Source organism: Ixodes scapularis, unplaced genomic scaffold (assembly GCF_016920785.2).
Source record: "Ixodes scapularis isolate PalLabHiFi unplaced genomic scaffold, ASM1692078v2 PGA_scaffold2__306_contigs__length_199485367, whole genome shotgun sequence".
NCBI lineage: Eukaryota > Metazoa > Arthropoda > Arachnida > Ixodida > Ixodidae > Ixodes > Ixodes scapularis.
Window position 1 is genome coordinate 75047898 of NW_024609857.1, and position 20542 is coordinate 75068439.

A 20542-nucleotide genomic window follows, 5' to 3' on the forward strand; every position below is an offset into this window, starting at 1 on the left:
TGGAAATCACGGGAACTGCGTCCAAGGAAGGCAGGTTTTCCTGGCGGCTGCCTGGGTGCCTTCCGTGCTGAGTTCGGTTCCGTTGTCCCGTGCCGAGTGCCAACCGGCGTTCAACGTGATTCTTCTGTGTGTCAGCAACATCGTCAACGTGGTTCTGTATTTCTTCGTGTCAGCGACATCGTGATGGCAGTGTTGTGGGTTGTGAACAGAAGACTGGAATTATCGCCGATGTGACCGTGTGTTCGCTTATCAGTGGTGTAACGGTGTAACAACAAGATGAGATGACGTAAACTGTCGGGCATTGATGCCGCTGGTCGGGCCGTAATCGGAGGGGCCGGGGTGTCGCAGGGTGACATTCCGCTTTACATTAAAGAGTTTAAAACCACTTGAGGGATTAGGTGCAGTCGATCGACGTGTGGATAGTCATGTTGGAACGCTGGTCTGAACGGTAAGCTCCTATCGTACAGTGGCCAATGTGACTGTCGGTCCCCGAGAGCGATTGCGCTCTGGGGAAAAGACAACACTACGAAAGTATGACGGAAAGTACGTATATTTATAATGGAAGTTTAGCATAAAAAAAAAAGACAGGCAAAATCGAAAAAAAAAACAGAAAACGCTATCCTTTATTTTACTGTTTAAATATATTACGGTTCCTGTAGAAACTGCCCTCTAAGTGGCGCGCTGGGATGAGCGCTAGAAGTTTTCGAGCTCGCAACGGCGCAGCTCCGTACACTTAACAGTTGTCGCAAGTCGCGGCTTTGACTGCATTCAAGTTGATCGAAAAGCGATTTCTGTGCCCGTGAAGCATCACTTCCAGATGAGTGAATATCCGCTCTACAGAGATTAATTCAAGACGGCAATTGCAGCTTTGCGCGAATAGCACAAATAGAAAAACGAACACTACAATATAAATACTGGCTACGAAGGGCCATGCGGGAAAACAAACTCATGGCTTGGAACCACATTGGAGCGGCTCGATTTATTGGCTTTCAAATAATTATGGCATGATCGAGCGTCTTCTTTTTAATAAGAGACTCATCCCCTGAGCCATTAAAAATAGCCTCAGATGTATGACATTGCTGGAAAAAAATGAACATGTTCAGAATATTTTTTTTTTGCTTAGGGAGTCACCGAAAAATTCCGTACGTTCAAAATGACCACTATAAAAGACGGAAACGCAGGGCTCGGTAGTAGTGATTGGGGTAGTGTGCTGTTGTATTGATGTTTGTATGTGCGATGCCTGTGTATGCGTTCAATATATGTTGACCTGATGTTTCTAGTGTGCGCAACGTGTCTACATGTGTTAGAGATTCCGAAGAAAAGGAAACGCAATTGTGGCGTAAGGAAATAAAAATATTTTTTTGTAAAACATGAATTGGGCGGTATCTAGCGCCACCTAGCCTAGCTACGTGCGATTACTCTGCTTGACCCTGCCATCTGGTGGCAAGCGATTTAACATCCTTTTACGCTACGCGGCTACGCCATAATTTCGTGTTACCGTGCTGAGATAAGCCAAGAGGTTGCTTCGGATTTGCTTTTTTTTGAGAGCAACGTTTGGTTTTGCGGGCGAATGATTTTCACTCCCCCGTGATGTGCGATTGACGCAACGGTTGACGAAGGAATTGTGGCTCGAGGAATAGCAAAGGTAGGACATAAAGTGCGCGAACTGAGTGCCGGTTGTCTCCGTTGAACATCCCAGTGCTGACGATGAGAAGACTGAGTGACTGCATGCTTTCGAAACGTAAGTTTCTTTACCTGCAGGGGTAAAGAAACTTCGGAAATGAATACAGTTCGCGGAAAGCTCGTGTTACGTTTTTATTTCCTGCTCCTCTCGCTTCGTGCAATAGACTTCGTGTTCTCGTTAAGCCTTACCGAGCTCGATTTGCTCGATTCGTGGCCGCCATAATGAGATGCAGTCGACGGAGGAACTTTTCCTCCCCTGCTTAAGGGACGAAAGTTTCTCCCTTTCTGAAGGAACATATGTGTCAAGAGCGTTCCTCCCTTTAGGGAGGACTATACTGACCCTTTTTTCTAAGAGTGTGCCAACATCCGTTAGCACACGTCGCTCGAAAATGACAAAGTGATTGCATCGCTAAATGAGTTCATCTTTGGTAATGACTGAGGCTTCCTCCTTGATACTGGACCCTGTATTACTTACTTTTTTTTGTAATCAGAGCAGATAGGTGCGCGGAGCGACACACAGTCTTCTTTTTTAGAAATAAGATTCAGGTCGAGTAGGACCAATTTACAAGAGGTACTAAAGAAAATATGGTCGAAAATTAAATCACAGCGCAACACTTCAGTCGGGATAGAGCTTCCCTCCCCTCCCAGTTTCACACCCGGTAGTTTACTTACAATGCAACAAACATTGCAGCAAAATGACTGCCCAAAAACAACCATATCCGCTAAAGTACGCCTATAAATATTCGCCGAATGTATGGCATGTATGAACATTCGTACGAGCTAGGTGGGCAGTCGGAAAATTTGAAGAAAAAGAAAAAAACATGTTTTCGAAAGAACTATTTCGTCGATATCAAAAAATGTTTGTTTCAACACTGAACCGAAAAAAAGTCAACCTTTGATAAACGTCAGTTCCAACAGCAAACCGAAAGGTAACCGAGACCCCTGCAGGCACAGGTGGCAGTATTTATGTGATTCCGAGCCCGTCATAAAAAGAAGGAATAAAACGTCGCGCAGTGGCTCCTTGCTTTGTTTGTTTATCTCGCCTGTCCACGGAAGGTGTCCATCTCACGACAGGCGTGACAAGCTGCAGCTATGGGCAAGCGCACCGTGACCGGCGAACATGGCTACGCTGTTCACGAGGGGCTGTCCGCGGGCTCCAGCAGCCACGAGCAGAGCAACAGGTGTCAGTTTACAACTCATCCCAACAAAAAAAAAAAAAAAAAAAAAAAAAGTTTCATTTTGCCGAAAAAGGAGAACCGAAGACGTCAGTGGAACAATCCACGACAGCTGAGAAGCAGAGCGCAGCTCACTGCTCCGATACTACGAAAGGCATTCTGTGTCCATAAAACTGCCTCTCAAATGTTCCTACTTTTCCGAGTATTCCCCGAATACTTCCACTGAAACAAAAAAAAAAAAGGAAAATTCAAAGGATGAGGTTGCCGCGGCTGTTCCCGTTTAATCCGGTGAGTTCATCCTTCACAATCATTGAGGGTCCTCTATGGTGCAGGATCATCTAAGTTATTACCTTCTGTAATAAGAATAGATAGGGCGCAAAAGGAACGCAGAACCTTCTTTTTAGAAATATGACCTTGGTCAGAGTAAGTCCCATTTAGAATGAGTACCAACAAAACGAATGAAAAACGAGCGATAGCGCAACGCTTCAGTTGGGTAAAGGCATCTCTCCCCTCCCACGTCTACGCCCAGGAGATTATTTAGCCCGTATATATAATTTATGTAAAATGCCACCAAAATCCAGCATATCCGCTCGCATGTCTACCAATAAAAATGCTTCCACAAAGTTACTCTGGACTCTAAAACGAAAATTATAAACTGAAAAAAAAAAACCTGCAAATTTTAAAAACCTAGACTCGTATTTTCAAAGTGACTGCTCTTTAGCGGCGTTGGGACCAGAGTGAAGTCAAATTCACCACTCTTTCGATCAACAGCAGCACGGGAACTACATCGACTACGGTAGTCGATGTAGTTCCCGTGCTGCTGTTGATCGAAAGAAAAAAAACTGCTGGAAAAAAGAAAAAAAAACTACTAAAAAAAAAAAAAAAAGATTGCGGTTTTTTTTTATTATTATTATTGCAAAATCAATTAACAATCAAGACCAAAAAAGGTAGACCTGAAATAGTAATGAGCCTAATTTCCGAGCCTATCGCACTAAGCCAGGTCCTGCCCCATGTCAGCCGCTGCTCCTAGCACTCCGGTGCAAAGCGGTGAAGCTCGACGCGCGCACGCTGGTGCGAGAGGCGGCACAGACTCACAGAGGCATGCGGCTGTCGCGAGCAATGTTTCGTCCTTATCGCAATAGCCGGCATCCCACCGTTTCCCAATGCCTTCCCGCGACTTTTAGCTCCTGGCATCGCCGACATCGTCTGGAGCTTCAGACGATGTCGGCGACCGACACGCCAGCGCGGTTGCCGAGCAATCTCTCTACTTCGTTTCACTTCCAACGGGACCAACCAAACGGCGTCAAAAGGCGACATCATGGCATTCGTTCATCTTCCTGTAGGTGTTCTTTGATCGACTAAATCAATCAAGTGCAGCGAAGGCTCATGACTGGCGCTTTTAGTACGTGCCTTCGTGGTCGTTCGAACCCTCGACTGCGCTCTGGCCTAAGATGAAACAAACCATATGGTGAGCAGATGCCCTGTGAAATACATATTGGTACCACCACTTGTCCAAATATTAGGGGTCGACCAACCAGAAAATATAATTAAGCCCATCTCGGTGCAGGTGTGGCGCAATTCTTAACGAAAATGGCCCTTGGGCGCCAGATGTAGCAGACTTTCGTTCATGGCACACTTCGGCTGCAATGGCGCACCACTTTCATCACTGCAGTTGATTAAAAAGGAATCAACCAATTTTTCCTCTTTTCTAGACGCACTTGACTCAGTTCCCGGGCTAAAAAAAAAAAAGAAGAAAGAGAGCCCTAACGCAAGTTCCCTTTTGATCCTGCCCAAGGGGACAGGACAGTGTGTGACGGTCACGGGAACCACGGTGTCACGTTGCGGCGCCATCTGCCAGAAGTCAACAAAACCATGTCCTCGCCGCCGTTACCCTGCACCCGTGGCGAAGCCTCTTTTGTCTCGATCGCTCCCCGCGACCTTTAACGATGCTAAGCAGGTGCGCTGCTCTATTGTAGCCCAATTCGGACCTTAAAAAGTCGCAGTGACGTTTCCCAGTGACGTCACTGAACGCGTCACTGGAAAGACGGCGAGAGTTGAGGGGTCCCTCAACCTTGTCTTTTTTTTTTAATATAAAAATTAGCGAGCGCAAAAATAAAGTGTTTTTCTGTTTCTTGTTTTATAGCTGAGATAGGCTAATTCTCGCAATTAATTGGCCAGGAAAATCACATTAAAGGGATACTTCAACGAAATTTGAAATATTCCCGTCATGTTCAAAAGTAGGTTGAATATGATCCACAATATCCGTAAATGACAATCGCACGTTTGTATTTTGAGCCTGGTGGCTGTATATTTCGTTATAAGCGGCCCACTCTGACAAGCGATCGGAGAAGGCCCAGCGGAGACCACGTGACATCCAACGCAATCGTGACGTGGGTCGTCTCGGAACGAGCAAAGCTACGGCGAGGCTGACGTCGAGAGGATGGCCTAGTCGTTCCAGCCACAGAAGCGGCCGCTTTTGTACGAATTTTGAGTGACGGGTTAACCTTCTATAATCTTGCAGGGGGACAATAGCTACTTCTGCAACACACAAAAGGAATTCTCGGGAAGAGGGCAGTTCCTCCTTCCCCTCTTCTCTCGTCGTGGCCGGAGGCGAGACACTCACCGTCACTAGCTGTCAAGGTTCCTAGACGAGCATTACAAGCGAGGCGTTAGCGACATCCACCAGGTGCTCTTTGCTAATCGTTTAATTCGTTTTAAAATTCCTTTTTGTGACTTTTTTAACAAGATATTGATGTGTTCGATGTGATACTGCTCCTTTGAACACATATAGACCATAAAATAAGCGCCAAAACTTCGTTGTAGTATCCCTTTAAGGCTATTGGGGATGGGAAGAAATAAAATCAATACAGAAAAGAGGAACGAGTAAGAGGGGGGGCAAAGGTCCCAAAAGGAATCAGAGTGGACACACTATACTGCCACACTTTCAACCACCTTATCTATAAATGATGGCTCCTCTCTCTTTTAAACCTCCATAGTTGTAGTGACATTTACATTTTGTAACTTCTGCGACACTAGGGCTTTTCAGCACGTCTTCTGTCTCCTTCGGCAAACCCAACTGAACGAGTTCTTAAAGGGGCCCTGCAATCATATTTAAGCGTCTACCTTTTTTGCGGTTTCCACGTCTGTTGGGGTTCGGGAGAGCCAGCGGGCACGGAGAAAGTAACTAAGTATCAGTGCGTCATATTTTAACCGGACGACGCGGAAACCTCCTCCACCGACGAGGGCGGCCCGCGATACCGAAAGCGCGCAAAATGTGACGTCTTTGATCCAGGGCTTACTACTGGTCAGAGCCGCTAAAAGCTTCTTTTTAGTCGAAATGCAAAATATAAGTGGCGCGAACCGTTTCAATTATTTATAAAAGAAGTTTTTGTTCGGTATTTTATATAAAAAAAGAAACGAATGCAGTTTATAAAGTACGGAAACAAGAAATGACTCGTCGAGATACCCGCCAACAAGCGGTAGAAAAGGCGGCGCATACTAAAAGTAGTGGGATCAGGCGCCGACACGGAAAGTCCCAGATGTACGCGGCGGCGCTGCGGTCGTATATTTGGACCGGAGGATCCGACCGGCTCCGAGCGTTCCCGAAGGCCTTCAGCGAGAAGCTTTGTCTTGCGGTTTGGCCGTTTCGCGTAATGGCAGCGCGAAGTGGCTCCCATTCTGAACTGACCTTTACTCCGTGTTTGCTGTCGTTTGTGGCCAATGAAGTGTCATGCCGAATTGGTGTTTAATCGCGCAGCAAATGCAATGAGAGCCGCTCTGGCCGCCGGCTGCATACAGCCTATCCAGAACATGCTTTAGTGGCGCCCTCTCGCGCCGTCGACACGGAGTGCGGCAGCCATGAGCGCTCGATGAGCTCACTACCCCTCCTCTAGTTCACGGCCACTCAAGCAACCAAGAACATCATGAAAACGGTTATTTTTTGCTTGTTTTTGAAGTTTTAATTTGCCTACAACTTTTAAAATAAAGTGATTTTCGAGAAAAGTATCATTAAGTTTCTACGTTTAGTGCGCTCAGGTTCGGTGCAAATTAAAAACCAATAAAAAAAGTCCTTGCAGGGCCCCTTTAATTGCTAAGAGGTAATCCTGCTTTAGTTGTGTTTCACATGGAACTAGCATTAAACACGACCGTCCATCTGCAGGAGGATAAAGTAGCTGAGCTTAGAGCTTTGTTAATGCTCTTTAAGTGAAGGCTGGTACACGTCCATGTTTTAAATTCTTTTTTAAATATACGTATTCAGAGAACGTGCTAATCTGAAGCAACAAAAAAAAACTGGTGTGGTTAATTGATCTTGTTAATTCTCACAACAGTCATGGTGGGCGTCGTGGATGCCGCTGACGCCCGCCACCAGTGCTCGGTGATCGATGGAGTGAGCAAGCGCGATGGAAGTTTCTAAAACCATCCAACATTACGCGTAGCAACTGGATACTGCCAAAGTGAGATTTCCCATAACGCGAGTAATGTTTGAAAACAAGTCTTTCAAACAGACGACACGAAGATTTTCTCTTCGTCGCCTTCATTCTTGGTGGGATGCCAGGACTGCCCTCTTCGCTCTTTTCGCGCGGCACGGCCGACGGGAAGCCAACGGGAAGTCCCGACTTCCCTCTCCTCGCACCAAGAGGGGAAAAAAAGGGGGTTTTCCATTCTTCGCGCGCGCGGTGAGGACAATTCACCAAGTCGAAATCTCTGCAAAGTGTCGCCCTAAAAAGCAAAACTGCCCCGTAGAAGAGTGTTCAGCGCCGTGGTAGGCACGCACATGAGAGCACAGCTTCGGAAAATGCCCTCATTTCGCATCTGTTATACATATACACTATATACATTTTACGACGACACCTCTTGAATATAAATAAGCTCTCGCCAGTGTTGCCATATGGTCCCACCAAAAAACCGCCAAACGACTGGGAAATATAGCCCAAATATAGCCAAAGCCGTAAAAAGATATAGCCCAAAATAGCCAAGACAAAAACCATTAATTTTAAGCCTTATATTGACAATTTCTCACGCTCATACAATACATGTTACAATCTCTGTTTCAACCCTCAGATGCACCACCTTTTGTGTACATTATGTTGCTTGTGAATTTTTCAAGAAAAGTTTAGGAAGGATGAATATCCGTACAAAACTGGCTCTTCCTTCGTAAGTTTTCAGAAGTACAAAACACACAAAGACTGCTTTATTGTGAATCCCGGGAGATATGATCCTACAATAAAAGAACAAAATACAGAAGCAGAAAAGTAATAACACAGGGTGTTTCAAACAAGAGCCCCAATATCTCCAGGTCCTTACTGATATCCCCTCCCCCCCCCCCCCCTCCCCCGTCTCTTTTTCTTTGTGAAGAATATTAGCGTCCCCCATTCATGTTCACGCTATTTCTGATTGAGTTGTCCTTTCTTGGGGTGGGCAAGGACTGGAAGGTAGTCATTTGTTTAGCAGTGAAACTGCGGACTTCTCATTTTTACAAACCTGGGTTCCTAAGGATTCTAACAATGGGCACCAAAGCAGCATTTGGAGAGTTCAGTCTACGTCCGGGCAGAGCCATACGCGTCCGGGTTGAAGGCGCGCTACCGGGCCTGTGGTAATAGTGCAATCTGTTTGGTTTGCTCCACTGCGCTGTAGGGAGACCGCTAGAATTCTGCAAGCATTGCTTCAATCCATAAGGTGAAAACCCTAAAGTTTGTAGAAGTTTGAAGCCTTTCTCCTTCCTCTCCCTCCTCTCGACTAGCCAAAAGAGAAACTTTTTTATTTCGAAACTGATTAAAAGTTCGAAAATTAACTAGCCGAACCTCAAAGTTCGGCATCAAACCTGAGGTTCGACAAAAGTTCGCCGCATTCTTAGAAATTGCCCAAAATAGCCACATGACCAACCACGAAATTTTGACGCCAACTAGAAAAAAATGTCGCCCAATTTGGCTATATATAGCCCAATCTGGCAACACTGGCTCTCGCATGCCCGTCCTTCTGTCAGTGCCGCGCAACCCGGGAGCCGAAGCAGATACGCGCAGGCTTCCCCGAGATGAACGGTACGCGGCAGATAAGGCGGGTATCACTCTAGTGAGTCGATGAGCCAGGGTAGACAGTTCGTTATCTGCAGGGGCCATCCCCCCCGATAGCGTCAGCCACTCGTTAACGAGCCCAAGACGGCCACCGAGTCCTTATCGGGTTGAAACCGAAAGTCCGAAGGCTGCACACAATCCGCGTCAACATGGCGCCCATTGGTCTGGCTTATTAGAGGCTTGCCAGCAGGCGTTGTTCGTGGTGAAACAGCTGCCACATAAACCGGCAATCGGCAAAAGGTTGCCTGCCAATTATCACCTGTCACCCCACTTTTTTTTTTGTGGGTAGGTTGCAAGTTTGTTATGTTTGCAACAATCTCTGCACGTTCTTTATCAAATATTCCATCCTCTGCACCTGTCAAAAAGGCTAACTATTCCCAAGGTTGTTTGGAGGGGAATACAAGGTATATTGAAGTATCTCTTCCGATACGTTTAGGCTCCATTATTACAGCACACTAGATACTATCATATGTACGAACCTTGTACGTCGGTCTTTTGCTTATGGCCTCCAATGTACTTGAACCAGGGACAAAAGCAAGCTTGGACACTTTGTGACAGCTTCGGAAAAGCAAAAGCAGAGATTTTGAGCACTCGCATTGATTTCTCCATAAAATAGCAATCATATTGCGACAATTTCTCAGAGTGCAAAAGACAAATGGAAGGATGGAAAGCATACTCCTGCAAGTTCCATCAGCTTCGCTAACAAATGTCACAGTTTGACTTAGTATGTAGTAAGGGCCTACTCGAGTAGTAAATGTTGCAAGTGCCTACTCAAGCTAATATTACAATAATTCAATGTACTATGACAGCCTTTCTTAGTTTGTAACATGAGAATGGTGGCTACCCAAGGGGTGCCTCAATGCTACCGTTTGAAGCAATCTTATAGTTCAGTACAGTCTATTATACGATGCTGGTAGTAAGAAGTGACCAGGGAGCGGAAACAATTCGCGTATGACAGCTAACATTATCCATCATGATAACTTTCTGTATTTCTTCAGCAAAAATTAAAAAAAAAAATAATATGTGAAGAGCTCGATGGAAGACTACAACTCAACAAGAAGTTTTACCTCAGTCAAGCTGACCATTGTGTTTATATTTCCTCTCAGGACAAAAAGGTATGCCTGCTTAAAACAAAAAAAGAACGTTGCGTTGAGGTCTCCTCTATTGGGTTATGTTAACCGTTACAGGCAACAACCGTATGTTTCCTATGCTTCACTTATTTCTTATCAATTGTCAGTGATTACGTACCCCTGTAAGGGTACGTAATCCCAAGACCCATTGATCTCTGAATAATAAATGCATGAAACAGCTGCACCCATCTTCCTTTGATCTGGATAAGCATCCTACCGGTGTGCAGTTGTGTAATCACTGCTGCATTCTACAGGTTCAGGACCTACTGTAAAATACTGGGGGAGCGCCCACCCACTTTCTCTGAAAACTGGGTTAATCTAGACATGGGCGCTTGTCCGGTCAAAGCGGGCGCTTAACGTACGAGTTGCAGAATTCCCAAGTTTGGAAAATGTCAAAAGGGGCCGCTTGAACGAGGTGGGCGCTTCCACTGTATTTTACGGTAAGTTGCCGGGACGTGCAGCAATGGCCAAAGTGCCCATCCACAACATAAATACCAGATACGAAGCAGCAGACTAATTTCTCACCATCAAAACCTTCATACAACGAACTTCGTACAAGCCCAGGGGCTGATTTAGGGGAAAGAGGGGGGGAGGTGCTTGCCCCCCCCCCCCCCCCCTAAGCTCAACTCCCTCGTCCCCCCCCCCCCCCCCTTCCAAGGCCTGGCCCATAAATCCGCCCCTGTACAAACCTCAGGGGAAAAAAACAAAAAAGAAAGGGTGGCAGCTGTCGACCTCAGACTTCAAAAGAGCCTCCTAGCTTTCTCCACAAACCATTTGCGAAAAATTTTATTTTTGCACAAAACACACACATAAAGGACAGCTCTGATTACACAAGATTGTTTCCTCCCCTTGCTGCAATCGAGTCCCCCATCGATACTCAAAGATAAGCTCCCCTTGACGTCATTCGAGTTGTCCTTTGTTTATCGCTCAAGAAGCATGTCACTTTTAGTTGCTTTCTATTTTTTTTTTTCCAATTCTGAAAATCTATGGCTTGTGAGACTGCCCCTGTACCGGCCTCCATCCCCACTCAGCCTAGTAGGACACTCAACTTTTTTTATGTTATCTCCCAACTGATATGTTTATATACACACCCATAGACCCTCCCTCCTCCTCACTCCATATTTCTGTGCTCTGAACGCCCACACTCATACTCAAGAAGAGAATGGGCCTATCTTGAATATGTCTGGCTGCTTTGAATGACACTGCAATATTAATTTATTCTGACCTAGTTTATACATGGTGTAAGTATAAATGTTGCAACCAGTATTCACTGATTCAGAAACAAACATGTACATACATACCCTATGCACCTCAAATTGCTTTGATCCGATAAAAGCTTAATTTGTAATTTGTTCATTTAAATCAAAATCAGAATAAAGGTTGTGTGTTACAAACCCAACTAATTCAACGACAAACAGCATCTGCCAGACAGAACTCAAACTATCTGCCACTATCTTAGATTAAGACATGGTGCACAGCATGCAGTGGCACTTCCAAGACATGTCAGAGAATGTTAATTGAATAAGTTATCACTAGCCAGTGCCGTCACTAGGGTCAGCGGCACCTAAGGTGGTTGCCTGCCGCCACCTCCCCCCCTTCACTGCCCAGCTGCGCCCCTGAGCGCTGCACCCAAGGCGATCCCCCCCCCCCCCCACCCCACCCCCAGTGATACCACTGTCACTAGGTGGCGCAAGTAGCTACCATACTTCATAAAGAAGAGAAGTCTAGCCATGTTAGACTGGCTCTTTTTCGGCACGGAAAGTAGTATAACCGCAAAATGGCAGATTCCAGAGAGACGAAAAGTCGGTGTAGAAAGTTTAACAACAGTGTGTACCAGACAATGTTCATAAACTATTTTCCATATTTCCCAACTAGTTCATCGAGCTACTACGAGTAATCTGGAAAAAAAAAAGTCCCAAGCCATTGATTGATAGTGATGACAAAAGTGTGCAGTTGCAGAATCCTCCTCTAAGCTTAGAAGGAAGGACCAAAGCATGATTGAACCATTTGCAGGCAGTTGTGTGTTCGTAGAGTTACTGATGACAGAACTAGCAATATACCAGTGAGGCTACAGTCTTTGGCAAACCATTCGATCAAAACATACAACAAAGCAACATTTCTTGCAATTGCCCTGCCAATTCAAGGTGCTTTCAGTAGCAGACATCCTTCTTTTATAAATACTGTAGACTGTTGCCCTTCTAGTGCTACTTCATATTGATGTTTGTCACCGGTTGATAGAAGTGCCACCTTCCTTGCGAGGTGTGGCTGCTATTTGAACTGCTGGAAGAAGGATGGTAATGAACACTGAGAAAGGTGCCTTCTCCCCCTTCCCAGTGTTGGTTATTCACTATGAGGCTGTGAGTTCTGAGCAATGGGTTGTGGTACCTCAATCTGCAACAACAATGTCACATCAAAGTGCTTATGCACATCAGTGTTTTCTGGCTCTAACGGCAGTACTTCTATTTCAAAGTACCCTGCAACGCAGGCCTTCTGTGACCTTAAAAACCACATGCAAAGAAAAAGATATATTTTTTTAAACAGCCTAGATGGAAAAAGAATGTTATAAAACAAATTTATAACGAAGAAAAAAAATTTTCGAGCTATATTTATGGCGCAAAACAAACTTGTACTTGGCACCCGCGGGAGGCGCCGCGGGCCACGTGGTAAACCTGTGCGCCGTCGGACTGCGCCGCCACCGCCTCAAGTCACGCCGCCACCGCATGCTGAGCGTGGTGTGCCGCCGGTTAAATGTGTTTCTTCGCGCCACCGCACACAGGTCTATCACGTCTGCTTGCGCTTTTTCAGGAGCTTCCTTTGGGCTCTAAAGTTACTTATTCATCTTAGTTTTTTTGTTGCACTTCAAACGAAGATGAATAAGTAGCTTCTAGAGACCATAGGAAGCTTCCAAAAAAGCGGAAGCACCACGTGACAAATAACGGCCAGTCACGTGATAAATAGCGGCCACTTTTCCAAGGCGCCCACGGATTCATATAGCATTCTAAATATAGCTCTAATTTTTTTTTTTTTTTTTGCAAATTTGTTTAATTTTCTTTTTCCAATTAGGCTCTTAAAAAAAAAAGTACTTTCCCCTGCATATGTCTTTTAAAACTTTCAAAGAAAGGTAGATCTCTACTATTCACTGAAAAAACTAGAAAATCCCATGTGCATTTAAAAATTTTTGAAAATCAGAACTGAGGGGGTCAAATTATATTTAAAACCAAAGCATTCCATCGTCGACAAAGCCGAAAGAGCTGGGGTAATCAAGAACACCTCGGTTCGCTATGGGTTCAGCCAGTTGTACTCGTAGCACTGCAGGATTATGTGCACTTGTTTTACAATCTGCGCAAACGGGTATTGCGATTTGCATATCAGCGTGGAACATGCTGTGACGATCGGTGCACAGAACGAATGGCAGAGCGCCACACACAGCTAAGTTGTCTCAGGGGAAAGGGGGGGGGGGGACAGTTGATGCAAGTGTTACATGGGCTCCTCACAAGCCTCTGATGACGCGGTCGCACATTCTTTGCTTAATTGGTTTTAGCGGCATTGTGCAACCATGCTGGAGGGCCATATTTCTCTGTATTGGCATGCGTGGTCCGGGCTGCCTAGGGTTTCGGCGCTCATTCACGGCCATTTTGCGCGCGAGAGCAACAACTGTGCAATTGGATGCAAGTTCGGTGTCGCAGCAGGTCGTGTGCCAGTGGCATCTGCAACGACACAGGATCTTTAAAGGGGCACTGACACCCCCCAAAGTATTTTTTTTAATGCCAGAGCAATGGCAATGATGATGATGATGAGAAGACACATGATTTCAGTACCCACCGCGCCGAGCTTCAGATTCCCACCGCTGCCTCACCCAGCGGCGCAGCAGTCACCAGCAAGCCCAGGGATGCTTTCGTATTCACAACTCATAAAAAGTGCTTAAGTGTCCTTGGAATATTTTTTTTAAATTCTTTGCCAGGTGATTTAACATGGTGTCAGAAGACTACCTAATCAATATTTTGCTACAGCATCACATTTATTTTTAATAAAGTAAGAAAATGCAACAGCTTGAAACCAAAACTGGACTGGGGAAGAAGAAGAAATACAGAGGAGTAAACCGTTGCCGGAAGACGTGGCTGTGCAACTTCTTTAATGCAAAAACATTAACGGTCCCATGGAATGAGCCAACGTCATCAGCCGTGCCAACAACAGATAAATCCCCGAAGCCGCAATCTGAGGCATCCTAGCTTTGAAACCACGCAAAAAGCCACGCGAAATGGCAATGATATGAAGCCGACGTGCTTCAGTTTCAATAAACGCCACCCCATGGCGCTGCGTGCCCGTGCCGGAGCAGAAACGGCCGAGGGGCTGAGAGGATCACATTCGGCAAAGACGCCGAGAGGATCAGAAGTGGCCTTGGTGCCGAGGGGATCAGAAGCAGCCGCCACGCGAAGAACGACATTCATGCTCTCACATTCACAACTCATAAGAAATGCTTAGATGTACTCAACCTTTTTTTTTTTTTTTTTTTTTCAATTAACGTATTAGCAGTTTTTTAGAAGCCACAAATAATGGGTATCATATTTCTTTCTATATTTTTAATATTGAGTGTGTGCCTTTGATGACCCACGGTTTCGATTATATTTGGTGGTTGTGTCTAAACCATTCAAGGGAGAGTGCCGACGATTCTAATTAATTTTTTTAAATAGTGTTTTTAGGTTTTTTGAGAACCTAGCACACTGCCCAATTTTTATAGGACATTTGTGATGCGTATTTCTGTGCCTACGAAAAAAACTGAAGGAATTGAAACTAAATTACCTCCCTTCTCATTTCTGGGCCTCCAAAAACGGAGGTGAAATAGGGAGTGGCGTCAAGTGTGAATAGTTGGTATCGGTAGCATTAAGGAGATCAAGACTCTGGTTACCGTGGTAGGTTATAGCAGCGCGGTGGCGCGGTCATTCCCAAAGTAAACACGACACCGACATCTGAAACCAAAACGAAACGTCTCCCGCATGTTCCAAGCTGTGTACCTTTTTTATTTATTTTGTTTGAGCATAGTTGCTCAATGCCCATTTTGCATCCAGCGTACCAAAGAGAAAAATAATTATGCTGTTTTATTTATTGTTTAGTAATCATTTCCGGTCCGATTTATACTTTTCATGGTTATTCAAAAAGAAATTGAAACAGTTCATAAAAACCGCGAACCAAAACTTGACCGAGGGCACGTCTCTCGTTTTGACCAAAAGCTGACCCGTCCCGTGTGACGTCGCGCTTCTAGGCCCTGCAGCGTCATACAAGCTCTGCGTTTCCTGGCTTGTCTTGCAACTCTCGGGGCATCGCTGCAATCGATCTTGGTACGATTGTTACCGCGACTGTTTAATTGGTTTTGCGAGGCACACAAGCGCCGGTTTCAACTGAAATTCGGGCAACGTTGCCTGGGACGTGCCTGAAACCCAGTTCAATCGCCAAAAAAATATCCGGAATCGCCTTCATTGTCCCTTTAATGACGGGACGTGACCACGGAGAAGAGAGTGAGTTCAACTCAAACTGGCCAGTTTTCGAACGGCGGTTTATGGGCGAAAAGAAAACGAATTTCGAGCCACTAATTCCGTTCTGGTTAGTTGGGCTCTCATGTGCCATGTACAGATAAAACCTTGGCGACCATAATCACCCTGTCAGTGCCCCTTTAGCTGTGATGGCAAAAAGAAGACATTTCCACGGGCCGAAATCTGAATGCTTTCATGAATTCAAGCTTGCAACGCATATCACAGAAATGCGCGACCGGTCCCTGCCCGTTATGTGCAATGCGATCACCCAGCAAGTGCAGAAGATGCGGTTGCTTGTAAAGTTCAGGAGATTTTGTTGGACAATGACGTGCTTTGAAAACGTAGCAGTGATGACAATGGGAACAACAGCACCAGTGAGGACAAATTCTAGTTCATTGATTAAGAACTGTTGAGCTGGAATCCGTGTCCTCATTTAAATATCTTGGTGTTCATATCACTAACAACCTCTCATGGAACATTCATATTGAGAATATAATTAAAAACGCTAACCGCATGTTGGGCTTTCTAAAAAGGAACTCCTCTCTTGCCCCACTGTCCTTAAAACTACTTCTTTACAAATCATTGGTCCGCAGCAAGCTTGAGTATTCTTCCGCTATCTGGGACCCCAGTGTAACGCTTGCATTATCATTAGAAGCTGCTCAAAACCGTTTTGTTCGTTTCATACTTCATAACTATCATCGCACATCTAGCGTAACAGCAATGAAAACTACCCTAAGCTTGTCTGACCTCTCTCTACGTAGAAAAATATCTCGTCTATGTTTATTTCATAAAATTTGCCACCACAATGCAAATCTTCGTCAGCATCTGTTAACACAACCATCATATGTCTCATCACGTTTCGACCATCAAAATAAAGTTGGCATCCCTCAGTGTCGCACCTCAAGCTTTCATCAGTCTTTCATACCCATGACATCACTGGACTGGAATCGCCTTCCCGCACCTGTTGCCAGCATAGCCGAGAGTGCCGGATTCAAAGCTGCACTTTGCGAATATTTTTTGGATTTTGTTTGACAGTGTTTTGTTTTAACAATGTTGTTTTTGGATTTTTATGCTTACCTGCCTAATTACTGTTTGTCTTTGTGTGAAATTAGATGTGTGTGTCCACTCCCCTCTATAATGCCTTCGGGCCCTGAGGGAATGAATAAATAAATAAATAAATAACAGTTTGCCGTAAAATGCGCCCTAAGGTTTTTTGTTTTGTTTTTAATTGTTTTACTGACATGTGGTGTTGACTTACAATTGTGTAAATACAGAATCTTTTCACTTAATTAACATAGATTTTAGGGCATTGCAGAGATTCCCAGTTGTCCGAGCATGTGATGCAACAATTTTTCTAGCTTTCATTTTGCTTAGTTGGAACTTTGGGCATTGCTGAATTTAATAATCAATATTTTGCCGTACAAAGCAGACTATCTGCTACATAAGTATAGAATCTGACTTGTAGCCAGGTATTTCAATACAACAGATGGGTAGAGCGGTATGAAATATAACCCCTTGAAGCTTGCACAAAAGGCCTAAAAGAATTTTGTCAAGATGCGCAAATGATGTAAATAAGAAATATATGCTCATAAAATAGGTTAACACAAAAATCTCAAGTAACAGTTGTGCTGCGGTGCCAATAACACCTGCTTCCCTGCAGAGCATGCAGATAGTCAATCACTGTGATGTACTATAAAAGATGCAAAGAAAATTATGAGGCCGAGCTTATTTTTCCATACAAATATGCAGGGTATGCTGTAACACTGACCAACTCAATTCACATGTGCAGAGCCCAGTGCAAATTGTAGTTCTGTAAAAAAAAAAGTTTAAATAAAGGAGACTGCCATTTGCTTAAAATTTAGGGACTTTGCCATTTGCCTGTCTCATTCCATAAACTGCAGTGACAGCACTCTTTGGGGAAAAATGGGCGAGTAGGCCGTGTTGATAGACAATGTGTCTACCATAAAATACCACACAAGCGCCCTCCCAAAGTTTAGATATATAATTACCCAAAAATAAAGAGGGATCTCTTCGTCAGACGAGGACCTAAAATCCAAAATAGAGGTGACCAAAAATTTTAAAAAAGATGCCTAGCAAAAGTGAAATGATGCAGTTTTGCCTGCGCCGTTTTAAGATGCTAACAATATTCGATTAATGAAAAGATAATGTGCAGAGGAGCTAGAGGAAGCTTACCATTTATCATGGTAGAAAAAAAAAATAGGGAGAGACAATGTCTAAACTCAGCTGATCTGCTTTTTAATCATACTCCTTATATACACACAACCTTAATGCCACAAAACCGCAAAACTTTTTAAGGTCTTGCAGTTTTGCAAATTCATGGCATTGTAATTGTGTATATCTAAGGAGGATGACTAAATAAAAATAACCGAAAATATACAAACGCATGAATAAACCTGATTGAGTAAAATGAAGGTTAAGAGGCCATTCGGTCGGTATGGTGCATTCATCCGCATCTTTTTCATTGGTTCCTCTTCAGAGACCACGTAAAAGTATGAAAATGCCTCGAGGATGATTAAATGAACACCTTGGCGGAGTTCGAGACATGCCCAGTCCCTATTAATTTTTTTCTACCACCGTAAACTTTTTTTTTTTTCTTCTGCCCCAGTTTCAGGTAATGTCACTACGATCGTTTTAAATTACAGTTCAAACCGCAACACAAGTCTTCGAAATTTGATCCAAAAATGAGCTCCGGAACTCCTGTTCTCTGCTCAATGCAATCTTCAGTTCCATGGCACTGATGTCGGACAGCCGATCTTGCTGCTTGCCGTTCTCAGGCCCATTAAGCGTGTTCACAATGTCAAAATCTTTAAACAAAAATGCCATAGTTTTTTTTTTTTTTTTTTTCGTTTTGGGGCTGGGGTTCCAAGAGTGGCAGAAGTGTACTGGAGGTTAGGGGGTGACCAAGGTTGGAGGGAGATTTCCCTAGCATAAATTGTTTAGTAGAAGTGCCTCAAATGACTAAAGGGTGATCAGCCCCGTTGCAAAGAAAAGCAATGGGGCCAGTCTTTTCGCCCTTGTTTGAAAAGCCTGCCAGGCTCGGGTTGCGTCTTTGGCCGGGCCCACACATTCCGGCCTGAGCGCGACTCTGCAACGTCATGCTGAGTAAAGCCAGAAGAACTGAAAACCGCTTAGGCTCATTCGTGCACTTCTTTCATCTTCCCCAAAACTCTGTCTCCCAGCTTACTTAGTTCGAGACAAGTAGAGTGTAGCGCATCTGTAGGGCCCTTCGCCGCAACTTTCGTCGGGTACAGCGCGCACATTATACGCAAAAGGAAACTGTTGTAACGAAGGAATTAAACGATGGTGCATATTGACGCGAGTTATGGAAGCTCAGGGGTGTGACAGGTGAAACAGGTTTTGTGGAAATTATTCGAGCAGAAAAATCTGGCATTTGAAGCAGCTTAGAAGCACAAAATTCTCATTTCGAAGCAGGTTTATGCATTTTGGAGCAACTTCGAAGCACAAAAGTCGACAGTTTGTAGCAGATTAGGAGCAGAAAATGTTAGAGTAGCTTATCAGCAATTTAAATCATAAAAAATATAATATAAATCCCATAAATCAGATTTTTTTTTTTTATTGTTATTTTTGTCCACCCTAGTTCCAATAAGTTATCAGCGCCGTTACGCACCAAGATGAAATATGAAAAAAAAAAAAAAGGAAAAGGCAAATGTGAGTTTTATGAGCATAGATAAGGACCAGAAACACAGGCCTGCTCAAAGTTAGATGGGCACCAGGTATCTCAAGCTTATACGAACTAGTGCCAAAGTGCAATTGTAGTGCAAAACTTTTTAAAGTGGTGATTCGAGAACATGAACAGGGGAGCACGGTTTACTACAAACGGACATCGATTGGACGCTCGTAGAAGGTTCAAGTGGATAAGAAGAACTCCCTACATAAGTGAGTCACAAGGTAAATAGTGAATCGGAAGAAAAACTATGAGCACCAGATGCACGCTAAATAAGGGCGAGCGATCGATTCATTCGATTGTTCACGCACTAGAAGCAGGCGTGTGATAACCCAAAGTACTAACGGCGACGGTGCCGTCCATCTTGACGAGATTACGGACAGGAATGAACAATTACCCCACGGAGGCGCTCAATGGCACTTTTAAGAAAAGGTTTACTCTCAAAACGAAAGAAATACTTAGGTCTGCTCATCTTGATAGCCTGTGTGTCGTACCTCCCGCGGCCAGACAGCGAGATGCGTGACAGCACACCGTTAGAATGCAGTCACAAATGACAGCGGAAAGTAGTACGAAAATCGGGAAAATACCACATATCATAGGTATAGAAGGGTACTACAGCTGAAATCTTCGAATCCCGCGATTGAACGTTGCCAACCAAGCTCTTGTTTCCCGCCAAACCTAGCGTCGCCGCAAACTTTTTTTTTTTTAGTTTTTTGAGTGACTTTGGAACAGTGTGGCTCAATTTCAACCGATTTCGCGTTTTTGCCACAACTAGGCGCAGAAAATTCGGTTTGTATCAAAATGGCGCGATAGGCGCAGGTGTCACACCCCTGGAAGCTGCATTTCGACACTAACCTTGCCCCGGCGTTATTCGGCAGTGCCGGTCGGCTCGAATAGCCGAAGACGGCTGCAGAGACGGTCCCGTTCGTCGCGTCATCGTCGGGAGCACGCCAAAAACCGGTAACCAAAGGGTGCTGCTTACTTCCTGCCAGCACGGTGGCCTCAACGTGTCTTCGACCGGCGGGTTTAGCATCCACCGAAGCATCGAGAGTAGTCCCAAAGTGGCAACTAATCGGAGCCGGCGTGTCGTGCTGTCCGACGCGGCAATCACGGCGGTCGGTAGTAGAAACGCCCAAAAAAAAGGCGAGCGGACGCGGGGGTCGCTGTCGTTGCGACGTTCCACCTCGTGTCTGCTTTGGTTTCCATCGACCGTTCGGCTGCGCAGCAACCTACAACAAAACACGCGTCT

The 20542-nt window shown here is 44.8% G+C and overlaps 1 protein-coding gene across 1 annotated transcript in view; it reads right to left on the reverse strand.

The window, feature by feature from the left end:
* Positions 1-20542, reverse strand: part of LOC8036920 (transcription factor E3) — a 104199-nt gene that overhangs the window by 55475 nt on the left and 28182 nt on the right. The window lies entirely within an intron of this gene.